Here is a 17,981-nt window from a genome sequence, read left to right as displayed (position 1 = left end):
CTGTGACTTCAATGAATAAGGTATGAACAGGAAATAAGTTGCCTCTCAGCTGATTTACTTTCTTGCTGCTGACACTGTCTGGCAGGCTATGTGAAGTCGTGGGAAGGACATACTCTGCAACAGGACACTGTTGTCCATGGAATGTGCAGAATCTGTGTGGTGAGCTCTTCTTATCTACCTTCAGAGGTGGTTCACACAGCACATGCAGGTTCCAGCTTCATGCCCATAGCCTAACAACGTGCTAGAATGCAATCATAAGCCAGAACACGGATGTCCTTTACTGTGACCCCATCCCCAACCTTTAATCCTAACACTGAGGATCCAACCATTCCTACCCTATGGAATTTCCAACCCGATACTCCTATACTCTCATAACTGCTTGTGGAAGAAAATTTAGAACTGTAATCCCTGCTGAATAAAACTGAAACTGGGATGAAAGCACACAGAGATCCATTTTACTGACCGTGGCCTACAACAAGGACTTGGCCACCATCTCATGGGATTGGCAAAGTGTAAAATATGAAGTAGGCACCCAACACAGAAGCCATGGAACTCTTATATGCATGATCTCCTGTTGCCCAGGATATCTTTAAAAAGTCCAAAGTGGACTGAAGATGAAGCTACACTTTCCGTAAGGGGGACTGGATGACAGCATTCTCTGCTACAGCTCCTTAGGACCCAAGATCTTTCCAACACCAGCAGTTTGGAATCAGTTGAACTGGTCAGAAAGGCCAAGGCCATCAGTGTCTTGAATGCTGAGTACCTCCAACTAATCTATCAACACGCTAGTCATAGCCTTATACTTTAATTAGACAAATTAATGCTGGGAGTATAACATGAAGGAGATCAGGTTCCAGCACAGAGCACAGACACAGACCCACTTTAGAAGCCCAGAAGACAGAGACCAACAAGCTTTCATATCAGCATAATATGATGGTTAAGAGGAGCTTTGACAATAAGTATGGTGGCAACTCTCCTGGAATATCAGCTCTCGGGAGCTTGAAACACAAGGATCAGGATCAGGATTTCTAGGCCAGGTGAGGCTACGTGGTGAGTTTCATGAGTCTTGGCTACAGAGTGAGACCATGTCTCAAAAAGCCAAAATGAAAATAATAATAATAATAACAATAACAATAATAATAATAATAATAAATCCCTTTGATATCAGAAAAGAGTTCAGCCTCAGTGTAGCATCATTGCTTTAGGTGAGGTTGTTAACCTCTTTGGGCTTCTGTCTTCTCACTGAAAGTGTCCATCAGACCACATGCTTCACAGGGTTGTCAGAAGAAGATGAGAAAATACTATTTGTAAAATGCTCTGCCTTGAGGAAAGCCATCTGCAGCATCTGGCAGTAGATTGCTGCACTCCTCAGAGCCACCACTGAGTTGTAGAACTCCAGCCACACCTAGTGACTGGAAATGAACTGGGATGGGGCAGTAAATGAGAGACAGTGGGAGACTTTCCACACTAGTGAGTCTGGGATGTCTACTTAGGGTCCTACGTCCCCATACTTCCTGCCTCCGTCAGCTTCAGTCATCAAGTGTACAAGCTGGATGACTAGAATCTTTCACAGGGTGACAACTAGCCTGGGTCTTTTTATAGCTAGAATTTTACATGACTCATATTTACCACAACTCCTCTTTCTTCTGCCTTCCAACAAAAACAGCTGTCAAGAGTAACACTAAGTTATCAACAATAGTGGGCCATGCAGAGCCAGGTACCAGCTATAGTTAGTGACTTTCCTCCATCACATAGGCCTGCCTGAGCAAGAGTTTAACATATCTCATCTTTAGTTTTCTTATCTACAAAAGAAGATCAATACCTTCCTTGAAAGACTGCTGGGAAGACTGGAAGAAACATAAGCAAGGAACCCATCTAGAATGTCTGCCACATAATCTGTGTACAATAATGGAGGTTGCTAAAATCATATATGTATTCTGACATGCATCTGAATAACCTTTCTCCTTTTTGTTCTAAAGAAACAAGGCAAGATTTCAAGTATCAACTGATAAATATCCCTGGCAAATTCTGTATATGATCACATTTGGAAATAACTACCAATCTTAAGTGATAAAGATGCTCTAGGTGAGGGATGTGTGACTCCATATGGCCTTGTGGAAAACCAGTGATAATATCACTAAAACTGGCATAGTCTTTGGCTTGCCTTGTAGAATCCATGCACCAAAGATGCTTTTATACATCAGCTAGAACAACCAATGGCAGGGATCAAGTGCAAGGACTGTGAAACATTACACAATGAACATAATCCATCAATGACTAAGCTTATAGGCTCCATGGCATCCCAAGAAATTTGGTAACCCCAACGGTAGTCACACTCTAAGGCTATAGAGGGTCCAAGGATAGTTCATTCTAAGACCTGCTGGTTGTTTCAGAAGGTACAGTGTGAAAGAGGAGCTGCTCACTAATAAGAGAGAAAAGGAGGCAGTTTAAAAAGTCCACTGCTCAAAACCTATTTAGTGTACATTCAGGAGAATCACATTCACTCTACACATGGGATGTTCTGTAGAGAGCTATCAGAAATTCAGTGGCATGCTAGAGAGAAGATGACATCAGCACACTGTCCTATCTTCTGGTGGCACTGACTGCCTCAGGGATCATAGGGGTAGGAACTGAGTTGATTTGTCAAATTGTAGCATAAAATAAGTAGCTTGGGTACATAGGTAAGAAGAGTGACATTGAAAACCAACTTCACAAACATAGTTTTGTGCAGGGCAAAGTAAGACGTACAAGCGCCTGTACGAGAGAGAGTCACAGGTCAAGTTCATCTTCCAGTTGCCTTATGTTACTAACTTGCTGAGAGGTTCAATCACCTCAGGAGGACAATGTAGAGTCAGAATGGGGAAAAAATGTGTCAGCAGAGGAATAACTCGGGCATCTGAAAACCTGGTATCTCAACGTGCCACTCAAGGGGAGGGGGCAAGATTCAGGTGGAAAAAGTAAGTAAAGAAGGCAAATGAATGGAAGAACCAAGTCTGCTAGTGTGTGCCTGACATGGAATCTGACACACAGTAAAGCCCAATGGAAATCAGAGACAAATGTCACAGATGTCTCATTAGAGAAAAGGCACTTTCTGCTTATGAGATAAACTTAAGTGTCCAAAATGCAAACCAGCACATATAGTAAGGACACCCTTGAAAGCTACTGCACTTGAAAACAAAAGTCCATCCTACAGTAGTCATAGCAAACTGAAGAGGAATCTGAATGCCTTTAGCAAAATAACAATGCATGTGATTTGCCACACTGCCACTCTCTAATGTACATAAGTACCCATGCATTACCCCAATGCTTGTGATTGGACTATGGGGTTGGACTGTCAACTTGCATGAACTTCGACCTTAAGATATACTAACAGAGAATGATATAATTCAGGGACTGGCTGCTTGTTTCCAAAGGGTTAATATTAGAGAAAGTATTGACTGGTTCCATACTGGTTGCTAAGCAACATTTCTTCCTCCGTTCGATGGTCTGCGAGAGAGGATAAAATAAGGGCAGAAAATGAGAAATGTTAGAAAATAGGAAAGTGGAATTCAATGGATCATAAGGTACAATTTGTAGGAAGAGCAAAAGAGGAAATAACTCTTGCAGCATGTACTAAGACATCAGTTGCTTTATGACATCACAGGAGTAACACATGAGCCTCCAGCTCCAAGGATGAGAGGATAGTGGAAGATGAATGCCCCCTAATCCCAGCAGTATGCTGCTCATGTTCAGCTCACACATAGCCAGAGATGCACAGGGTCCCTGGATGACAGCAAGCTGACCTGAATGACAGACCATTATAGCTGGAATAATAATAATAATAAAAAAAAATCTATCAAGTCCATGAGGCCCAACCAAACCTTACCCACTATAATTCACCGGACCATTCCTTAAGGGGCCTTTTGTTCCCTTCCCAACAGAAAGGGCTATAGCAAGTGATTCATACTCCCAACAATACTGAGTGAGTGTATACTATGCACCAGACAGGGGACTGTGGGGAAAGTGGCAGAGGTCCTGACTGATTGCTCAGTGGGGTGTCCCTTTCTATTACATCTGTAGTCCTTTTTTGTCAGGGATCTAAGATGGAACAACTTCAAAACCCTACACAATGACCTAGGAGATGTCCTAAGACTTGCCCATGGGGTGTTGGGGTGTTTCCTGCATTTAACTTCCATTACTAATTATTCCAGTCAATGAAAGACTTCAATTTGGAGGCTGCACTGATAGTGGAGAAGCTATGCGTGTGTGAGCACAGGGTTTATCATAGGAATTTTTCCACCTTCTGCTCACTGGTTCTGTGAGCTTTAAACTGCTTTAAATAAATCCTATTATACACAGGAAAGAAGGGAGGGGGATAGAGGTCAATTATTAAGTAAATAAAACTTCAAATAAACCAGCACTTTCTAAGATGAATGACCTAGAGAGATGTAATCCATGGGCCCATTAATGTCTATTTTTGTGTCTTACTTCAGCAAACTAGAAGCTGTCGCTTGTTGTCCCATGCCCACAGAGGCTGGACAGGACAGTTTGACAGCACGGAGAAGCTTAGGAAATGACTGGCATATTTGTAGTAGTTGGCAACTGGGTTGCCAGAAGGAACAAGAACAGAAATGGAAACCAGAGGGTCTAAGAGACCCTTGAAGAGACAGTGAAAGGCTAGACATCCAAATGGGGGTGAATGAGGGAAAGAAAGGCTCCAAATGGATGTGGGGGGTGTTACTTAGCAGAGGCTGTGAGGCTAGCCCCATGAGAACAGAGGATGCTGGAAATTACCTTAACCTAGCCCTGACTTAAGTCCTTCATCAGCAGAACAGGAAACACCAGCTGGCAGTGTTGAAAGAATTAACTTTTGATACAATCCAAGCAATCCCCATGGTACCTGGCATAGTGCAAATGCTTAATAAACTACTATCAAGATTACTCTCCTATATGAAACCACTTGAAATTATAAAGCACTAATATTAACTCTTAGTAAAAGCATTTTTTTATTGTTGAGGTTAAGACTTATCCTTGTCAACTGTCAACCTCATTCTTCTGAGCTAGTGTCTCCCCAATCTCCATCATATGTATAATACCCGCATAATTTCTGTTCTCCCCAAATTCCTTCTCTTACACTTCCTCACAATACATGCCAACAGTATAAACCATAACCACAGCCACAAGAGTGACAATGTCCAAGGTTCTTATTTTTGACTCCAGTGGCTCTAATCTGAGAGTTCAGCAAGTACTGGTATCCTATCCCGTCCTTACAACTCTGATGTCCTTTTACAGGCTGGAAAAATGGAGGGAAGATGAATAGAGATGTAGCTCCATCTGTAGAGTGCTGGCCTAATACGCACAACGATCTGGGTGTCATCCCTAGCTTTGCATAAATGGGCACCTACAATCTCAGCACCCAAGGGGTGGAGGGAGGAAAACCAGAAATTCAACAACCTCCTCAGCCACAGAAGAGTTTGAGACTAGCCTATGCTACAAACTCTGTGTGTGTGTGTGTGTGTGTGTGTGTGTGTGTGTGTGTGTGTGTGTGTGTGTGTGTGTGCGCTGAAGGGCTATGTGCACAGGGAGTGGGGGCGGGGTAGAAGGCCAAGATTATTTAACCAGTTGATGAATTGATGACAGACACATATTCAAACTCACACAGTCTGGTCATAGATGTCACCTCTCATTTCTAAAAGCCTGTGTTTATTTAGCATTTTAATTGATTTACTTCAATTGAAACTTACATGTAAAATTTTAGGATGCCCCAATCCCTCCCCTCAGAGTTCAGGAAAGCCCACAGAAGAGGAAACAAAAGACTGTAAGAGGCAGGAAGCTGAAGGATACCAAGAAAGTAAGGCCTTCTAAATTAAGGAAAGGAAAGATCACATGAACTCACAGAGGGTGTTAGTGTAAGATCTCTCCAGTTTCTTTACCAGGGCACTTAGTGCTATGAAATTTCTTCTTAGCACTGCTTTCATTGTGTCCCATAGGTTTGGGTATGATGTGTTAACATTTTCATTAAATTCCAGGAAGTCTTTAATTTCTTTCTTTATTTCTTCATCGATCAAATTATCACTGAGTAGAGTTGTTCAGTTTCCATGTATATGTGGGCTTTCTGTAGTTTTTACTGTTATTGAAGACCAGCGTTAGGCCATGGTGGTCTGATAGGATGTATGGTATTATTTCTATCTTCTTGTGTCTGCTGAGGATTGTTTTGTGGCTAATTATATGGTTGATTTGGGGGGTGTATTCTTTTGTTTTAGGGTGAAATGTTCTGTATATGTCTGTTAAATCCATTTGGTTCATACCCTCTCTTAGTTTCACTGTGTCTCTGTTTAGTTTCTGTTTCAATGACCTGTCCATTGATGAGAGTGTGGCGTTGAAGTCTCCCACTATTATTGTTTGGATTTCAGTGCAATGACCTGTCCATTGATGAGAGTGGGGTGTTGAAGTCTCCCACTATTATTGTTTGGATTTCAATGTGTGTTTTGAGTTCTAGAAAAGTTTCTTTTATGGATTTGGGTGCTCTTGCATTTGGGGCATAGATTTTCAGAATTGAGATTTTTTCTCTTGGAGGATTTTCCCCTTGATGAATATGAAGTGTCCTTCTTCATCACGCTTGATAACTTTTGGTTGAAAGTCTGTTTTATTGAATATTAGGATGGCAACTCCTGCTTGTTTCCTGGGACAATTTGCTTGGAAGACCTTTTTCCATCCTTTTACTCTGAGATAGTGCCTGTTTTTGTTGTTGAGGTGTGTTTCTTGTATACAGCAAAATTCTGAATCTTGTTTATGTATCCAGTCTCTTAGTTTATGTCTTCTTAATAGGTGAGTTGAGTCCATTAATATTGAGAGATACTAAAGAGAGATGACTATTGGTTCCTGACATGTTTGTTTTTGTAGGTGGTTTTATGTGCTTGTGGTCCTCTCCTTTTGACTTTGTTGTGAGATGCTTAATATCTTGTCCTTTCTTTGGTTCAGGTACCTTCCTTGTGTTGGAGTTTTTCTTCCAGTATCCTCTGTAAGTGATGGTTGGTGGATAGATACTGTTTAAATTGAATTTGGTTTTGTCCTGGAATATTTTGTTTTCCCCATCTATGTTGATTGAGAGTAGCCTGGGCTGGCATTTGTGTTCTCTTAAGAGTCTGCACAACCTCTGACCAGGCTCTTCTGGCTTTCACAGTCTCTGTTGAGAAGTCTGGTGTACTTCTGATAGGTCTACCTTTGTATGTTACTTGGTCTTTTTGCCTTGGAGCTTTTAATATTTTTTTTTTTTTTGCTCTATGCATTTAGTGTTTTGATAATTATGTAATAAAAAGATTTTCTTTTCTGGTCCCATTTATTTGGTGTTCTATAGGCTTATTGTACCTTTATGTCCATCTCTTTCTTTAGGTTGGAGAAGTTTTCTTCTATGATTTTGTTGAAGACATTTTCAGGTCCTTTGAGCTGAGAATCTTTGTTCTCCTCTATTCTGATTATTTTTAGATTTGGTCTTTTCATTGTGTCCTAAATTTCCTGGAGGCTTTGGGATAGGAGGTTTTGATGTTTTGAATTTTCTTTGACAGATGTGTCAATGAATTCTATCATATCTTCTGCACCTGAGATTCTCTCTTCTGTCCCTTGTATTTTGTTCACAATACTGTAATTCCTGACCTCTTTCCTATGTTTTCCATTTCCAGGTTTGCCTCCATTTGTGTTTTCTTTATTGTTTCTACTTCCACTGTTAGGTCTTGGATCGCTTTATTCAATTCCTTCACCTGTTTGCCTGTGTTTTCCTGTTTTTCTTTCAGTGAATTATTGATACCCTCCTTAAAGGACTCTATTATCTTCATGAGATAAGATTTTAGGACAGATACCTAATTTTCAGGTGTGTTGGTGTATTCAGGGCTTGCTCTGGTGGGAGAACTGGGTTCTGGTGATGCCCACATATTTTGGCTTCTTTTGTTTATGGTCTTGTGCTTGCCTTTCACCATCTGGATATCCCTAGTGTTTATTGAGCTGGGTGACTATATGGAGTCTGCCTCTTTTGTCCCTAGATTGCTTTTGGTCTCCTAGTAGGCTTGCAGCCCTGGATGTATCAGACCACCTGTGGGGCCTTCCAACTGGGGCCTCTTCACAGGAGCAGCTTCCCTGGCTATAGAAGATCTCCTGGGAGGCCTTCAGACTGTAGTGGAGTAGTCAAGCTGTTGTCCAACTGTGCTGAGTGCAGCTGATCCTCAACTGCTCTCACTGCAGAGGGTCCTCAACTTCTCAACTGCTCTAAGTGGAGTGTGTCCAACTGCTCTGAGTGCAGCTGGTCCTCTCGGATGGATTGGGATATGGAGTCTTCACGGGAGCAGACAAGCTAGGGGTCTGCCCCAGCAGCAAGGACCAGTCAGAAGGGGTGAGAAGGGTGGAAGAAAGGGAAGTGATATTTGGGAGGGTGGGGCTTTGGTTGGTGATGGGTCCCAAGTCCACCAGGCTCCCAGCAGCAGCTCCAGGACTCAGACTGGGTGGGGGAAGGGGGCAGGGGTTCTTACCAACTGCTCTGAGTGCACTGTGTCCTCTAGGATCTATCAGGATATTGAGTTTTTAGGGGAACAGACCAACTAGGGGTCTGCACCAGCAGCAAGGACCAGGTCTTGTTATATTTTTTGATGAATGAATGAATAAAACTCTAGCCACTATCGCAAAGTTTAACAACTGAACTGCCAGTTATATCTTCTGGGAAAGGAAAATTCTATAATAGGGTGACCCTGGTTATATCAACCATTCTGGGGCAGGCCCCATGTTCAGGAGTAGGTGAACAACATATAATTGGACTCCACAGTTGTGTGTGTGTGTGTGTGTGTGTGTGTGTGTGTGTGTGTGTTTTATTTGGTTATAGTTTGGTGTTTTTCTTTTCTTTATCTTTTTGAGTGTGGTTTTACTTTGTTTTCTTATTAGGATGTTGTTGTTATATTGGGTTTTTGTTTCTTTCTTTAAAAATGACTTAAAGTTGGGTGGATAGGGAAGTAGAGGAGAAGAATATGATTAAACTGTACTTGAGTTTTAAAATTGTTTTAAATAGTGAAAAATATAATAATAAAATGCAAAAATATAAAAAATTATGATGTCATTTAAAACTTGAGTCCATTATACCAATTATTATTTAGTGCATGCAGAAGGTAACTATAAAATTCTATAAACATATTATTTATGTTTCCTGACATCATAATGAAGCAAACTTTGGAAAAAGAATATTTTTATGCAAGTAAACATGCTTTTATTTCAAATATAGAGCCATGAGACAATGGCCCCATGGTAACATCCCATTTTCCACTTCCTCCTTCACAACAAAAGCTAGAATACCATTGGGCATGTGGCTGCCAGGCTGAACAATTATATCTTTTATTCATATGTGGCTCTCTGAATAAGTTCTGGCCAATACAATACAAAGACTGTAATCATAAAGGACAGGATGGACATGTCTTCAAAGGAGACTGAGCTTGCTCGTCATTCTTCCCTCTCTGTCTCTAAGAGACCACAATGGCATCAACTACCATCTTGAATCATGAGGAAAACATGCAAACATCAAGTCAGAGCTACAAAAAGAAAGAAGCAGGATCCCTCATCATGTCATGAAACTCCTGGCCTGCATTGCCCACTACAACAGCTCATCATCAAGAGAAACAAATCCCTAGCGTGTAACAGCAGCATTGACTTTAGATTCTTTTTCTGTTAAATGCAGTCAAACCTCATTCTAACCTGCATAGTATCAGTCCCTAACTCCAGTGCCTTTTCCCTCTCCTAGAAGGGAGATGTCAACAGAAAATCCTCACTCAGAATATGTATCTTTCTCAAGAGAAACTCAGTAGTCTAGGCAAGTCCTTGGGTAAGAAGAGTTGGCAGTATGACCGCTCTATTCGACCTGCTTTATGATCTTCACTTTCTGCAATCCTTTCAACACGTCTACCTGCCAGGGACCATACAACCCCATTCAGCAGGAACTCAAGGGCCATATCTAATAATCATGTCCAAACTCAAACCCAATTAGAGTGTCCCCAAGGATCAGCTCTAAACCCAAAAGCCCTAGCCTTGGAAGCAAATGCATATCAGATTGTCTTCCTTAACACAGAGCCCTGGCCAGATTCTAGTATCTCTGAACATCACCCTAGGGTCACAAAAACCAAAAGGTTTTTCTTCTTGGAAGTATTTGTTCCTGCCCATTGGTAACTCCCCCAGAAATCTCAGATGCTGTGGCTAGACAGAGATGTGTGTCCCTTGCCCCCAGCCAGCACAGAGTTAACTCCTATTTCCCAGGCCTGGCATGTGTTCAGTCAAAAACCTGGCCGAGTGCCTGTTGTTTACTGAAGCTAGGGAAGACGCATCTGCAATGTTACGAAAAGCATATTGCAAAAGGCAACACATGCAAATTAAACCTCTTGAGCTATGAGGAAATTGCTGGGAAAATTTATAACTCATTTAATAAAACTTGAAGTAAATACATAGCTTGGCACCCAAGGAAAACAAAATATTTCCCACAATTCTCCTCTCTTAGGACAGAGAGAGAGAGAGAGAGAGAGAAGGAAAAATAGAAAAGGACAATTGAACCAAGGCTCTATCAAGTGTAAAATATAAATAGCTGTGGTGGTCACTGAGACTCATTTGGACTTATGGGACATTTAAATACACACAAGATAGTGCTGTACTCTCTGCTTTGGAAGGGGGGCACGTAGCAGTGTCCAGGAGTAACCCATTTGCACAATAATCCATGATTGCATATGCCCAGTGAGGTTCTTCAGGACATCTTCTGTTCATTAATACATCTGCTACATGAGCACACACTATGTACCAGAGAGGCACGGAATTATGGTGATTCAAAGCATCTTCTCTGAGCCCCATGGCCAGGCTTTTAACACAAACTTTGTCACCTAGTAATTGTTTGGCCTTGGGCTGCTGTATAAACCCTCCCTGTCTATAAATCAGAAATAAAAATGATAGCCAAGATCCATTATCTTTGTGAAAACTGAATGGGTTAATATATGTGACGTGCTTCCAACAATGCCTAGAAAATGGTAACTTTAAGAAGTATTAAAAACATTATTATTAATGTTATTATTAATATTATTGTTATTACTACATAGCATTATGATACAGCCCTTTTGCTAGATGGAGTATGTACAGGATTAAATATGGCAGATGAAGGCCTTTGCTCGTACAATTTATATATTACTAAGAATAGACAGTACAGATGAAAGCACATGAATAAGCAAAACTTTTAATGACATGAACAGGCACTCTTCTGAGAAGTTATTTTTTAAAATACTGTGGAATAGAGGGTGATGGCGACTTAGAAGTAGGGACTCAATTTAGAGTCAGTCAGCAGTAAAAGTCTCTTTGAAGACACATCTGACCTGAGTCCCAACTGGCTTTACACAAAAGTTCCACTAAACATCTTTTTGGGTTTATTCTCTTTGAGTAATAACCAAAGGCAAGAGGCACATACAGAGGAGAGGCACTAGATGAGCTTCAAGCCCACTGTGTAGCCAAGGATGACCCAAAACTACTGATTCTCCTGCTTCCTCCACTCAGGTGCTAGAATTAAAGGTGTGTCCTACAATATTCAGGTTATGTGTGCAGTCGTACAGTGCTGGTAATTGAACCCAGGGCTTCAGAAGTAATATTTACTGGTCTTCTTGAGTTGTGAGGATTAAATAATTCATAGATGAGAAGCTCTTAGTAAAAGCTATAAAATAAGTCCAGTTTAAATATGACTATCAACCCCAATGATCCTGATGCTACCCATCATGCTTTACAGACAATGAAAGAATAATACATGCTGGCCTGGAGAGATGGCTCAGTGGTTTAGAATACTTGTTCTGTAACTATGAGAACAGGAGTTTGTATCCCAGTACACACATAACAAGCTGCACACACCTGCATACAGACACATACAAACCATTAAATAACTCTTAAAATAAAAGAAAGAAGATATCTACAGCTCCACAAAGGCCACACACTTAGTAAAGGTAAAGTCAGAATCGACACCCAAGGACTTATCTCCAAAGCCAATGCTTTATACTGTATCTTACAAGGCTCATTGTCAAACAACACAGTTTCCCAGGCTGGCACATTATCTGAATACTCTAACCTTGATGAGCTGTGTGTCCCAGGCAGAAGCATGTCTGGCAAAATGTGTGGTTAGCCTCTCTCCATAGAGATCCCAGGAGATGGTTAGGTGAACCCTGAGGTACATTTGTAAAGGAGGAAGATAAACTATCCCTTTAGGACAACTTAGCCAAAGATAGAAAGTGGAAACCATGGGCAATGTGAGAGGACAGATAAATGAAATTGTAAAGGTGGTCTTTTTAAATCTTGAGAATCTGTTATTCATAATTCTGTTAATATCCAGAAATCAGAAAACTGCACAATCCGTGTTTTAAGTCCCAACGACTAGCTCAGAACCAACAGGTGAGTTAGAATTTGTCATAAGACCCATATGGGGCACAGAGAGCCCAGCATTTGGAATTCTGTTCATAGACACAGTGAATTGAGGCTGCTTGTAACTACAGAAACTAAAGAGCTCTGCCTTCTGGAGATAGGTAGACATCGTGCCTCACTTCCTCATACAGAAAGAGAAATGGTATCTATGCAAGGTCCCTCACAAATAAATGGATTTTAGGTTTAAAACACTTGCTTCTAAGCCTCCGAATCTAAGAAGTCACCCATGTCATTTCCACTGATGTCACTGATGTCATTATGTCACGTTTTCATAAAACATTTAATTCCAATAGAGTATTCATCCCCACCCCCAAGCAGCACACAGGACAGAGGAATTCAACATCACACACAAACTGTAATTTCTGGAAAGTATGCCAGAGGAAGCCCCAGCCCTTGTGTGTCTATTTACGTGGGCTGCAGATAGAGAGAGGCCCAGGATATGAGATCCTGGCATAGAGGAACTTCTGAAGGTCTTGACAGCTCCTCCAAGAATAAAGGCAGAAGACGACGGCTTCTGACTCACTGCTCCAGGCCTCTCTCCGATCTCTTATGTATTTGGACATCAGTCAGGCCCATCAGATCCCCAGTCTGCTGTCTGCTGACTGACAACAGAAAAAGAAATTTAGAGGTGTGAGTGAAGTGACAGAGCTGTCAGGGCTTCTTCTGAAATGACTCTTTTCTTAAAGAAAGGAAAGATAACAGAAAAAAAAAAAACCAAAAAACAAAAAAACCCTCAGACAGCTCAATACCATGTCACAGTTGCTGGGACAGGTCTGTATTTTGGTGTGTGTGTGTGTGTGTGTGTGTGTGTGTGTGTGTGTGTAAGAAAGAAAAAAGGAAAAAGAAAGAAAAGCTATGGATAAATTTAAGCAATGAAAAGAGTAGTCTCTCCTAATTTTAATATCAGTCCTTCACAAAATGAGATAGAACTGGGGCACAAGTCCTGTCTTTTAGACCCAACAGAGAAAGATGTCAGCAGGATAGTTTCATTTAGGGAAAAGAAATGTTCTTGAATATTTAAAAGTAGCTGCTTAAAAAGAACAGAGAATGGATGGGGGAACTGGAGAGATGACAGTCAGTCAGTAGAGTGCTTCCCTTGCAAGCATGAGGACCTGACTTCGAATCTCTGAAACCTAAGAAAACAGGATGTGGCCATGAATGTCTGTAACCCCAGCACCACAGGAGGATACCTGGAGCTTGCCAACCAGCAAATCTGAGCGCAGCATAAGCTTCAGGGTCAGTGAGATACTGTCTCAGTAGATAAATAGATAGATGGACGGACGGACGGACAGACGGACGGACGGACAGGTAGGTAAGGTAGGTAGGTAGGTAGATAGATAGATAGATAGATAGATAGATAGATAGATAGATAGATAGATAGATAGATAGATAGATAGACAGACAGACAAATAGATAGATAGATGAGTAAATGGATAGACAAGTAGATGGGTGGGTAAATAATAAACACACAAATAAATAAATTGATAAATTAATAGGTAAATAATAAATAAAATGGAGAGCAACAGAAGACATCTAATTTTAACCCCTGACTTCCATAAGCATGCACACTAACAAAATAAAGAACCCCAAACCATCAAATTCCAAAAAACAGGCTTGAAGTCTCTCATATTCCACCCCACACCTGTCTTTGGTTTTTCAAGACAGGATTTTTCCATGTAATAGTTCTGGCTGTCCTGGACCTTGCTTTGTAGACCAGGCTAGCATCAAATTCAAAAAGATCCATCTGCCTCTGCTTCCCAAGTGTATGTGCCACCATGCTTGGATTCTGGTTCTTTGAGGAACTTTTGGCTTCATGGATTGGACTAAGCTACTAGAAACTCATATGGGGGAACCAAGTATTGGTCAAACTTTCAGAAAACAGCTGAGTACCACATCTAAGAGCCAGTCTGACAGACCTACTCCTACCAGCCAATACCTCCTCTGGTAATGGTCCTCTGTTGAATCTTGTCCCCTTCTTTGACAATGCAAATATGAGAATCTAAACATTTATAAAGTTCTCTGAAAACCAAACCCATCTCCAGGCTGAAATACTCAGGGGAACTGGACTTGAACAGGGGAGTCCTGGTAAGCCCTCCATTTAACCACAAGACAGGCCTTGGCCAAGGGGATCACATTTCAAAGGCCCCCATTTGCTCTGTTTTCTGTGAGCCCTAACTTTACAATAGCCCTGAGAAGAACCAGATTCTCCATCTCACCCCCAGGTCAAGCACAACTCAGAAAGGAATGTCTTTATTAAGGTAATGCTTCGGAAAACCCAATAACTCTAAATGGCAACCACCCCGCCCCACCCCCAAAAAACCCAGATCCTAAGAGATGAGAGGAAATTGCACTTTGAGTATTTTTCTAAGAGTCCAGGAGGGCTTGAGTAAGCCAGAATAAGAAACCCCATCTCTGCTTGTAAAACACACTCCAGGAGAACAACAAGCCAGATCCAGATTGCTGATTGATGTAACACTTGGATTAGCAATACACGCGGCATGAAACACAATTTCCAGAGAGGAAAAGGAAGCTCTTGATGAGTCTGCTGAAAGAGTGGTAAAAACTTCACTCAGGTTCTCCACTTCAGCATTGGACTGTGGGAAACTTTTATTGGACCAACCCAACAGAGTCCATTAGCTGTCCACTGGGGAGTGTAGCATAAACTCCTAACACCTTGGCTAAGAGAAGGCTCCATAATCACCCTGATTTCCTGCTGGGAGGAGAGAGAGAGAAAGCAAGGCAGCAAGAATAATCGCAAGAAAACAGGAACACAACTGAGAGGGAAAGGAGCTGTACTGGCTGAGGCCACTAGAGACATGCTGACTCTGGGAGGTGGTGCATTAGTGAGTGAGCCTGTAACAAAGGCAACTTAAGAACGATTTATTTTAGTTATGGTCTCAAAGCATCATGGTGGGGAAAGATCAGTGGAATGGTTCAGTCCATGAGTGTGGGAACATACAGTGGAGGCCCTTCACATCATGATGGAACCAGAAAACAGAGCGAATGTGACAGGAGAGAAGGGCTAGATCGAACTTTCAAAGGTCCACCACTAGTGATCTACAGTCTCCCAACACTGAGCCACCAGCTGGAACCAAACATTCAAAACGTGAGCCAGTGGGGGGCATGTTATATTACAAGGATATGGAGGAATGAACAATAGGATTCCTGGCTTTACTACTTACTGTGTGTAATTGCTGGCACGTGGTTTTGATCCTTGCGCCCTCACACCCTGAGCTCTTAGAATGATCACCAGTGCCCTTCTTTCTTTTTCAGTTGATTTATAAAAACCCAATATAAATATAACATGGCTATTAAACATGTAGCTCCAATATGGCTTGTCCACTATGAAACTCCTCTTTGAATTTGCTTGTCATTACAGAGGTGATGGAAAGTGAGGCCTTAAAGAGGCCATTTGGTCAGTCTGAGTAATACACGCCTTCCTCACAGAAGGAGGGTAGTTATTGTGAGAGTAGACTGCTATAGAGTGTGGATAGCCTCTTTTGCCACCCTCCCCCCCCCCTACTGTTTCTATGTATCTGCTGCCATCTGCTTTCTGCTGTGCATGAAAATGTGAAGAGGCCATCACCAGAGCCTGGGGTCACACATCTTGGACGATCAGAACTGTGACCCCAAACTGACTTCATTCCTTTATAAGTTACTCAGTCTAGTGGGTTCTTTCATAGCACCTGCAAATGGAGCCATGCAAAACTATTTTTTGAAATGTCTAAACTTTTGAACACAAGAGGCATTGTTATTATTTTTTTGCAAGTGATAGCCCAAGGGCTTCTTTGGCTTATCTCTCCTTCCAGAGCAGGGATATGGATGGACAGGGATGAGGAGGTGGTATAAAACAGCCTTCTGTGTCATCCTATTTCTGGTTCCTGCCTTAAGTGTAGCCAACTTCTCATCCACAAGCTCTCAACTTAGCTTTGTCTGCACCTTTAGTCCTAACCTTTGGTCTTCAGGACTGCCTGCCTGAGGATGACAAAAGGTGAGTGATTACAACAGTGTTCCATGCACAAAAGTCATAAAAAATACAAAGTAGCACAAAGAACACTAGAAGCCAGTGGAAATCGGGATACTAAATGGGCAACTATGAAGGTGGCCTTCAAATATTGGGCACCACCATTTGCTTCTCAAGTGATATCCTCTGCCTAAGGCCGAGGAAGTAGCAAAACAAAGGGAGAGGTTCTGGGGCTGAGGTACAAGCAAAGGGTTCAGTGTTACATCCCAACCTCCCCTCACCCAAAGCTGCCCTAAGGAAAGATGTGAAACCTCATGAATATTTCATCTTCCCTTTTCTTGTGAGGAAGCTGAGGCTTACCTAGACAGACCTGAGGCCCCAGAGCTAATAGTCTGACTGAGCAGAACAACCTTGTAGTCTCTGCTTTATGTATTATTCACTGTAGACCATGATGCCTCTGGAGGAAAGGAAAAACAGTGTGCTTCTTTAGAAGGCAAAAGTACAAGTAGTCAGGGGATGGATGGGGGCATGGGAAAGCACCAGAGATTACAAGAGAAAAAGAATATGTATTTGCTGAGGTCATCAAATGGCAACAGTCAAATTGGCCACGTGGTCAAAGCAGATTTTGCCATTGACCTTGAATCTCAACACCACACCATCTTCAAAGCAACTCTATTTGAAGCCACACCTTCAACTATGAAGTGTGTATCCTAAACACCCATCCAAGACCTTAGCCTTAAAGCAAGGCCTCAGTGTATTGGAGGTTTTCTGGCCACACAGTATCCCAGGTCACAAGCTCCATTTGGAAGGCCTAATTTTCCTTGTTGAGTCTGGGAACTCACTGTTCGACTCTCTCAAGAAAGAGCATGGTGGTAGGTGGTAGGTGGGGGTAGGTAGTGGTGCTGGTAGGTGGTAGGTGGTAGGTGGTAGGTGGTAGGTGGCAGGCTAGTCCATAGAGTCCCTATTTGGCATGCAGTTTAAGATGCTAGTAAAAGAATCATCCCTTCTTTCAGAAGGAGAAAATGAAAGCACCGGGCTGCTTCTGAAGGTGTAGAAGCTGATGAAAGGTACCAACAGGAGAAAAGTAAACATGAAAAAATTATCATAATAAGCGTGAGCTTGTGAACATAAACTGATGCAAGCCAGAACCCTCAGGTCAGTGGCACTGAGCAGAAGCCTGTGATATTGGATGCTTGGACTTTGTGGGAGAATGGCTGGCTGAAACCATCTCCACATGGAGGAGTAAAGAGAAGGCAACAAGAGCTAGCCTGTTGATTGGACACATGAAAATGTTTTGAAATTGAAGAACATGGTATTGGAGAGTGACACCTCTCTACTGAGAAACAAGCAAAGCTAGTAGCCTTTACATAGACACAGAGAAGAACTAGATAGACACACACAGAGGACATAAGGACAAACGTAGCGTTTCTGCTTAACAGTATTAAAACAGCACGGACAACAATGTGAGAAGATACAGTTTTCCTAAGAGACGGAGAAAATCCAGAAGAGAGCAAAGATCTTCCTTGTAATATCTAACTACGACTGGGCTGGCAGTGTGTTCTAGGATGGCCACTGG

At 41.9% G+C, this 17,981-nt stretch overlaps 1 protein-coding gene and 1 long non-coding RNA gene across 5 annotated transcripts in view; one reads left to right on the top strand and one right to left on the bottom strand.

Moving 5' to 3' along the window:
* Positions 1–17,981, bottom strand: part of Lrmda (leucine rich melanocyte differentiation associated) — a 1,036,590-nt gene that overhangs the window by 530,908 nt on the left and 487,701 nt on the right. The gene's annotated exons all lie outside the window — the stretch shown is intronic.
* Positions 1–17,981, top strand: part of 4930405A10Rik (RIKEN cDNA 4930405A10 gene) — a 35,625-nt gene that overhangs the window by 17,613 nt on the left and 31 nt on the right. Inside the window, exon 4 of the long non-coding RNA NR_046307.1 lies at positions 17,419–17,981. This exon is cut by the window's right edge and continues 31 nt beyond it. This is a non-coding gene — a long non-coding RNA (RIKEN cDNA 4930405A10 gene). The remainder of the gene's footprint in view (positions 1–17,418) is intronic.

This window comes from Mus musculus, chromosome 14, assembly GCF_000001635.26.
Source record: "Mus musculus strain C57BL/6J chromosome 14, GRCm38.p6 C57BL/6J".
Taxonomy (NCBI): Eukaryota; Metazoa; Chordata; class Mammalia; order Rodentia; family Muridae; genus Mus; species Mus musculus.
The sequence above is the reverse complement of the archived record's forward strand: the minus strand, read 5'-3'. Positions and strand labels throughout refer to the sequence as shown.